The following is a 9,757-nucleotide window of genomic DNA, read 5'->3' on the forward strand; positions in this document are numbered from 1 at the left end:
TTGCCGTCTACCACCTCTTTGCCGTCCGCTTCCACAAAGTGGACGACAAAGAAAGTGCAGATGGCAAAAAGTCTATTTATCGTCCGCTGCTTCGTTGCCGTCAGCCAGCTGACGACAAAGAGCTAGAAGGCAGACGACAAAGGGCTAGGTGGGCCGCATAGGGCATGGCGTGGCTAGGTCAGGTTCTTTGCAGTCCGTCGGCGGACGGCAAAGAGGAGACATGGGTCAGCCCTAAACGGCCGCCCTCTTTGCCGTCTGCTAGCAGACGGCAAAGAAGGCCCACTTAACGGGCCGAGCCGTCTCCCCCCTCTCTCTCTTTCTCTGTCTCCCTCCCACACGCCTGCCTCTCTCCTCCCACGCCGCTCTGCCACCGCCGCCCGCCAGCCCCGCCCCTCGGACACAGCCCCCGCCGCCGTCCTGCCCTCCCCCCGCCCCCGTGCCCCGTCGCCTCGCTGCCCCGTCGCGCCCCATCGCTGGAGAGGCCTGCGCCGGGCCGCCCCGGTGTCGGACCCCTCCTCGCGGCCCTGCGCCGCCCCACCCTGCTGCCGCCCTCCTCCCTGCGGCCCCTGCGCCGCCCCGCCCCACCGGCCGACCTCGCCCTCCACCGGCGATCCCCTGCAGGTTTGTTCTTCCCCTTTTTTTAGTTTATTTTTAGTTTAGTTTTATTTTCACTTTAGTTTTAGTTTTAATTTTAGTTTAGTTTATTTTAGATTAGTTTTAGTTTAGAAGAAGAAGAGGAGTAGAAGGAGGAGGAGGAGGGAGGAAGAGGAGGAGGGAGAAGAAGAAAGAAGAAGAAGAACAAGAAGAAGAAGAACAAGAAGAACAAGAAAAAGAAAAAGAAGAGAAGAAGGAAAGGAAAAAATAGGGCACCTGGGGACGAGCGGGTTAGGGGTTCCTCGGTGTCGGTGGAACCCTAAATAGCAAGTATCGTCGTGCGAGATACATGTGGCCGTCGGTGTCGAATACTACATCCATGTCCCACAAGTGACGCCGACGTCCGGCGTCCCAAAGCAACTGTTCTCGGCATCGATGGCGGTCGAACACCATTGCGAATTTGTCTGGCAGCCTCTGCGATGATGATTAAAAGGCAAGTGTTGAAACTTGAAACACCCAAACTGACTCAAGTCGGTTTGGTTGTTTGAAATTTCAAAACTTGGCTTTAATCCTCATCACAGAGGCTGCCAGAAAAATTCGCCAAGGTGTTCGACCGTCATCGGCCACAGGAACTATTGTTGCGGGACGCCAGGCGCCGGCTTCACTTGTGGGATGTGGATCTACTGTTCAACACCAAGCGCCACATGTATCTCGCACCGATGATACTTGCTATTTAGGGTTCCATCAACGCCAAGGACCCCCTAACCCGCTCATCCTGTTGTAAAAATTTAGTTAGGTCGATGTAAGAAACAAAATTGCTATGTTATTCATCTTTTGATTTAAATGTGCAGTTATTTCGTCGCTGCGAGGGTTTGGTGTTCGACGAGCTCTGCCCCTGCATTCGTTGGTGAGCACAAATGACATCTCCTCCTCCCCCCTTCATTTGCTCTGTTCCGGTCTTCATGCCGATGAAACTTGCTAGCTATATGTGTCAATCATCAGTATGCGTAACCACTATGCGTCTCCTGTTCGAAAGGGTTACATCTATAAATATGCATGCATTTTCATATTTATAATCATGATTCTTTCAAATTGTCCAACGTTATCCATGGACAACCCGAGTATGTGTAGATTGGGTTCATTTTCCCATATGCTCTACTCCAGAACCGATGCAGAATTTCGTCAGTGCCTCCCTGTTGTTCTCTGGGTACACATCCTCTCTGCTTATTGCCGAGACGTGTATCAGGAGAACAACGGGGAGGTGTTGCCGAAATTTTGCATCAGATCCGGAGCAGAGCATGGGAAAACGAACCCAATCTACACATACTCGGGTGGGATTAGGACCTATGTTTACCTATTAGCGTGTAGGTTGCATGGACGTGATAAAACTGACAAACTCCATTAACGGATGTATATGCATGGTCTACTTAATTATGTATACATTTCTTGTGTGTCCAGTAGGAAGTCAATATGAGTGATTGTGCATGGATGTACACCGGTTACACTAGTCGGAAAGTTTGGACCGAGGAATGGTTAACAAAAACCAAGGGGTTTGTTAGAGCTGCATTTGCAAATGGCCAGGAATTAAGCTGGTGCCCCTGTGCCCGCTGCGACAATTATAAAAAGCGGGACGAGCTTGAAATGAGTAAAGACCTGCAGAAGTTTGGTTTTACGCCTGGTTACACGGTCTGGACATTACATGGTGAGTCTGCCCAACGTGCCAGAGCCGAGGTGGTTCGTCGTTGCACCGACGAGCATGGTATCGGGACCGCAAACATGGTGCAAGACTTTGACGATACTCGGGACTCGGATGAGGAGATGGAGGAATCTGCAAAGGCCTTCACTAAAATGTTGGAGTCCTCAAAACGTCCTTTCCACGAGCACACGGAGCTTTGTCAGCTGGATCCCATCTCACAAATAATGGCTCTGAAGGCTCAATTCAACTTGGGCAGAGAATGCTGCGACGCAATGATGACCGTATTCAGACGATTTCTACCCAAAGGCCATGTGCTACCTCCAAACCTGTACCAGTCAGACAAAATCCTTCGTGCTCTTAAGATGCCCTATGAGAAGATTCATGCCTGTGAGAAAGGATGTGTCTTATTTAGGCTTCAGTATGAGGACTTGAACTACTGACCCATTTGCAATTCTTCCAGGTATGTTGTGGTAGACAACTGTATGGGTGAGAAGACGCAGACCAAAATACCCGTTAATGTTCTTCAGTATATGCCAATCGCACCAAGACTTTAACGTCTTTTCATGGTCGAAGAGACGGCCAGACAGATGACATGGCACAAAAAGGGCAAAAGAACCAAACTAGATGCAGATGGGAATGTGATGATGGTGCACAGATCGGATGGTGAAGCGTGGAAGCGCTTCGATGCATTACATAAGGAAAAACGGTATATCCAAGGCATCCTCCAGTCGCCATCAGCACAGATGGGTTCAGTGTGTTTGGTGAGATGGCAACCGCATACAACTGTTGGCCCGTGTTTGTCATTCCACTCAATCTCCCCCCCCCGGGGCATATTATGCAAAGAAAGAACATTTTCCTGATGTTGATAATTCCAAGGCCCAACTATCCGGGGAAGAATATGAATGTGTACAAGCAGCCTCTTAAGGACGAATTGCAAGAAGCTTGGGATAATGGGTTCAAGACATACGACGCCTTTAGCAAAGAGAACTTCATAATGCGTGCCTGGTACATGTACTCGACGCATAATTTGTCGGCGTATGCGCTATTCGTTGGCTGGTGTGTGCACGGAAGGTTCCCGTGCCCCACATGCAAGGGAGCTCTTGAGTTTCGTTGGATGACGGCTGGGCACAAGTATAGTTGCTTTGACTTGCATAGACCGTTTCTACATCCTGGCCATAAGTTCAGGAAAGACAAGAAGAACTTCATCGAAGGTAGAGTTGTCAAACACTCTGCACCACCTGCATTGACAAGCCAACAAACATAGATCAGTTAAACACTCTCGAGCCAGATCCATAGCGTCCATGGTATTTCAAGGGGTATAATAAGGAACACGCTTGGACTCACAAGACATGCTTCTGGGATCTGCCTTACTTCAAAGACCTCCTTTGCCCACACCACATCGATGTGATGCACACTAAAAAGAATATCGCCGAAGCCATTTTTGGTACATTGTTCGGCATAGAGGGGAAATTAAAGGATAATACTAAGGCTAGAGTCGATCAAGAGGAGCTATGTGATAGACCATTACAAAACATGAAAGAACCGAAAGGAAAGGGAACTGGACGAAGCAAAAGGCATGGTTCAATCTTGGAAGGCCATCTATGAGGGAAATTATTTTGTGGGTGAAAATGCAGTTGATGTTCCCCGATGGGTATGCAGCAAATCTAAAGAGGGGAGAGAGTCTTAAAAAATTGAAAATATTTGGTCTAAAAAGTCATGATTGGCACATATGGATTGAGCGGATAAGGCCGCTGATGTTGCGTAGCTTCATCCCTAAGGATGAATGGCTAGTATTGGCAGAGCTAAGCTATTTCTTCCGTGTTCTTTATATGAAATAACTATCACCTAGCCTCCTAGAAGAAATGGAACAGTTGGTGCCGGAGTTGATCTGCAAGTTAGAGATGATCTTTCTTCCAAGCTTCTTTAATCCAATGCATCACTTGATTTTGCATCTCCTGACCGAGGCACGATTGAGGGGGGTGCATGCAAAACTGTTGGTGCTACTCAATTGAGAGGATGCAGAAGACGCTTCGATCAAAATGTAAAAATAAACGTAGAATAGAAGCATCAATGGAGGATGCATTCATCACTGAGGAGGCGGCAAACGTCATTTGCATAATCCGAAGCCTCGGTACAATGCTGGCGAACCTCAAAAGGGTCAATCCAACCTCAACCTATTCAAAGGGAATCTCGCACCCGCCAGTGGTTGGAAACCAGTAAGGTTGGATGTTGAAGAATGGCGGACCATTTCGCTGTATCTCTTCAACAACCTAACAGAAGTGCGGCCATACATCGAGTAAGATCTCGGTACGTTGTTTCACAACTTCTAATTCCTTTGAACTTCTCTTATTCCTGGATATTTGATGGAGTCGATACGTCGCCATATTATATCGTATGGAGCGGTGATCCAAAAGGATTTCGTCGAAGAGTATGAGCTTCTGGCAAAACAAGGAGCTGAATATCCCGGTTTGATCTCTTGGTTCAAAAAACGGTAATTTCCATTTGACCCTTTCATTTCTTTGGCTAATTTGCGACTAATGCAACAATCATTTCGTATTAAACTTGTAGGCTAGTTCAGAGATTATGGTTGCCGAATTGAGACAAGTAGCTAATTGTTTTGACTATACGGTCCGTTCATTTGACAAATACGACATCAACGGGTATCGCTTTTGTACCTATGGCAAAGAGCTATCTATGACCGAAAGTCTACAAATTGTTGTGTCTCTGCTATCGGCGAAGGAGGTATCGAGTATTATGGAAGAGTTGAAGCAATTTATGAACTTGAATTCTATGGTGAAAACCCACCAAACGTCGTAGTCTTCAGATGTTATTGGTTCCAGCCGAGGGAGACCAAAAGTACTAATGAACATATAGGGCTGGTCGAAATCAAAGAAAGCACCCATTGGATGTTCCCGATGTCTATATTACGGCTCAACAGGCAACCCAAGTTTTCTATCTACCGTGGGCCTGTCAAAGTGATCCAAATCTCAGTGGTTGGGACGTCGTTTATGAAGTGCCGCCACGTGTTAGACCACCTCCCCCCAATGAAAAGGATTATGAACCTCACATTAACCAAGACACATATGACGAAGGAGAATTCTTCCAAGAAACACGTCTTTCCAAAAAACGTTACAAGAACCGCTCTACTCCACCCCAGAACATTGAAGTAGACAATGATAGTGAATCCGACTTCGCCCCTGAGCGGAACAAGAAGAGTCGGAAGAAGAAGAAGTTATTGTTGCAGATGACCTGTCAATGCTTGAACTATTACGTAAAGGTGGCCTTCCACATGATGATGCATTTATTAATGATGATGATGAGCACGTCATTACCGATAGTGATGATGATGATGCTCTTATTATTAATGATGATGAGCACGTCATTACCGATAGTGATTATTAGGTATTCAAATTTTTATGTTGTACTTGATTTATATAGTTATTTGTATGATTGTATGATTTATATAGTTGGTATTTATAATTTTCTTACTTTGTATGATTGTTTCTTATACATAGTGCCATGGTCTTGATGTCCGTCCCGATCGGCCCTCGCCCGCTTTATGATTCGGATGTGGTAAATTCTCTTTCATAACTATTTGTTGCATTTCACATTTATGACAATTATGGCCATCAAGTTGACATAGAGACATTTTAATCTAGGAGGTATGTGAACCGGAATTTGAAACGGACCCTCTTGTCGAGAAGTTAAATTTAGTTGAAAAAGAAAATGAGTATTTGAAAGAAAAAATTAAAAGAAGGGAAGAAGGGAAGATGACATTGGAGTTGTATGTTGCCGATGTCATCGATGATCACAATATGAAGATGAACGCAATGCGCTTGAAGATGGATGCAATGCGCCTGAAGCTTAAGAAGATTTGAAAATATGCCATTGATAATGAGGCTTGGTATCATTATGCTTTTGGATCAATTATTACCTTAGTTGCGATCTTCATCACATTTGTTGTGATTAGGGTAAGTTTTCTCTAGTGTTTTGCTTTACAAATGGATACTTAGCTTATTTTCCTCCTAAATGGCATAATTACCTAAGTTAGATAAAAATGAGCTATACTTTGCTTATTCAGTTCATTTATGACATACTTAGCATACTTAGGTAAAAAATGGCATGATAATATTTGTTAGCTCCAAAATGATATAGACTTAGCTTATTTTCCTCGAAAATGACATAATAACCTTACTAAGCTCCAAAATGACCTATTTACCTAGCTTAGCTCTAAAATGACCTACACTTAGCATTTTTACCTAGCTTAGCAATAAAATGACATTTTTACCTACCTTAGTTAGAAGAAGAAGAAGATAAAGAAGAGGAGAAAAAGAAAGAGAAGAAAAAAAATCTTCTTGTTCTTCTTGTTCTTCTTCTTCTAACTTTCATCTTTCCCAATTTGCAGATTTGCTTTACATGAGGAAGCTTGGATTCATGGAGTGTACTGTTCTTCTGGTGCTTCCTCGCTGTTTATGAAAACTTGTTTGGATATGTTGTTGGAAACTTGTTTCTGGTTATGTATATATGGATATGTTGGACTTTGTTGACCTATGTTGTTGTATTTGATGAAATATGTTGTTGGACATGCTGTTGGATATGTTGGATATGTATGCATGTATATCTGTGTTTGAAACCATGTCTAATTAATGGGATTTAAATACAAACAGGGGATATATAGCCTCTTTGTCGTCCGCTTGCAGACGGCAAAGCGATATGTCGTCCGCTAGCAGACGGCAAAGAGGACACGTGGCAGTCACCTATGCAAACTGGGAACACTGGCTGCCTATTTGGTCACTTTGCCGTCTGCCGGTGGACGGCATATCTGGACATGTGGCAGCTTCCCAATGCAGCCTAGCTGGGTCTTTATCGTCTGTCAGCGGACGGCAAAGAGCTTTGACTCTTTGCCGTACGCTGGTAGACGGCAAAGAGCGCCGTTAACCCCCTAACGGCCCTCACGCCACCACACTGCCATCCGCTGTCTTTGCCGTCTGCTGGCCTCGGATGGCAGACGACGTAATCCTTTGCTGGCCGTTTCTAAGAAGCAGACGGCAAAGAAGGCCTTTGCTGGCACGTGTTCATCCGGACAGTTTGCCGTCTGCTAGCGGACGACAAAGAAGCTGATTCCAGTAGTGATCCTTGTTAGACCCTTTTTGAGTACTGCAGGGGCTGTTAATGATTGCAATAAAAGCAAGATCACTTTTCATATTAATGGTGATGAACATACGGTGCACTTTCCGAAGAAACAATTCCAGGTGAATGGTACTAATGTTATTGAAATATCTCTAACACTCACTGTTGGAAGTTTGCAACTACCTCTACCTACTACCAAAAAGAAATATGAAATGCTTATATTTGCGGACATGCATGTCCCCGTTGAGTTAACTTAGTGTTTTACAAAAGTTCTTCGGTTTCATGCTAATCGAAGGTGGTTGTTAATAAGACTTGATCAACCTTATGCACATGTGGAATGATAAATGGTAAAACCTAATTCCTAGTATCGCCTCTAAGACTAGTTGAAGTGTTGTCAGTGATCATGTTTTCTGGATCTTAGGATATTGTTAAGTGTAACGGTAGTCCTAAAACAACTTTGAGAATATTTCATTGGAAGAATGATCATATTGAATCGACCCAAACTTGTTTGTTATACTTTGAGGTACTATCGTCACACCTCAATTGTTATAACATGGAGCGTTACATATGCTTTCGTTCCTTAGACCATGAAAGTATCATAATATCTTCTTACCGTACGACGGGATTTGGGGTTGCTCAAACGTCATCTGTAACACGATGATCATAATGACAACTTACAAGTTCATCGGAAAGTTTGACAAGGGGCTAGATAGATCAAGAGTGGGATTTTCTCCTATGACGATGGAGAGATATTCTTAAGGCCCTCTCGGTGTGACGGTATCCATCATCGTTTGTCCAAACACATGTGTCTAGGTCACAGGGATGTGGGAACATGTCAACGAGAAAGAAGAACAAAACCAGCAATGAGTAGACCGATATAGTGAGTGTGAGAATGACTCAAGAGGATATCGATATATATCACCTCAAGTTTTGTGAAGTATCATGAAGCAAAGGGAACAACACATGATAACTAAAGGTTCACTCGAATGCCATTCTTGTAATCATAGATATTGATCTGGATCTCCATGGTTCCGCAATCGCTCATTAAACGGAAGGGGTTTTTGAAAGAACATGCGGTGCCCCCATGTTTGGTTTTGGTAATTGATGATAATCTATATGTACTAATGGTTGCCTTGAGTTATATTTGAAGGATTTGTCCATAGGTTTTTCTTGAAGTCCATGTGTTGGTTTCAAGGAGTTTATGTGTTGACCAAGGTGCTATTAAGGATTTATCCAAAGATTGGTCATGTGTGAGTTGAGCTTATTGCAAGCATGTCTTGAAGAAGAAGACTGTGTGAACATTCATGTTTACTTTCAAGACATCATCTTAATGGAGAGAGTTGGAAAGATTCAAGGTTGATCAAGACTATGTACAAAGAGCGATCCAAGTTGATCAACACACAAATCATAGAAGATGTACCAAGTCGGGTCAAGTGATCTCATGGTATGGTAAGCATTGTCCATTACGCCTTGTGCACTAAACCGTGGTCTATGTGAGAGTTCTTTGTGGGGTTAGGTATGTGTCCATGGGCTTGCATCAAGAGGAAGATATCATACAACCCATGGAGGATGACATCTAGTGGTGATCATCATCAAGATTGCGGTGTGCAAGTTCAAGTGGAGCATCATGAAGAGATCAACACTACAAAAAAATACACATCCATGACATTTAGGGTCGAACGAAAAAATTTCTGTCATACTTATGATAATTGTGACAAAACCCGGTATCATCATAGATGTGGTGGGGTCCTACTTCTATGACAAAAAATCATGACAAAAAATGGGCTTTTCGTCCTGGGTGGGCCGGAGACGCAGCTTCATGACATTATTTGGGCCGTCCATGTCGGAGAAAACCATGGTAGAAGCGAGGGCGAGGAAAATATCGAGGAGTTCCCGGTTACGGTGGGTGGTCGGGGGCCGAGCGATGCACGTTTCTCTTGTACGTACGCGTGTGTGAGTGAGGCGTTGGGCTCTAACTGAACCCGAGCGAGGCGTTGGGCTCTAACTGAACCCGAGCGATTGCACTACAGGCTACACGTTACTGAACCCGAGCGATCGATCGATCCCTTGTTGTTAACTGAACCCGAGTGTGATTCCCTCAATACTACTGCTAACTGAAGCCGATCGATGCTGCCTCTGGATGAACAGTGAGCGTTGTCGTGGTTCTAACTCTGGCATTGATGTAGGGGGGTATGTATGGAGAGGCTAGATCTTAGCTATGGAGGAGTTGTAAGCACACGAGGATTACGAGTTCAGGCCCTTCTCGGAGGAAGTAACAGCCCTACGTCTCGGTGCCCGGAGGCGGTCGACTGAATTATGTGTGTATGAATAACAGGG

This window comes from Triticum urartu, chromosome 5A (genome assembly GCF_056163025.1).
Source record: "Triticum urartu cultivar PI428250 chromosome 5A, HENAU_Tu73, whole genome shotgun sequence".
In the NCBI taxonomy this organism is placed as follows: Eukaryota; Viridiplantae; Streptophyta; class Magnoliopsida; order Poales; family Poaceae; genus Triticum; species Triticum urartu.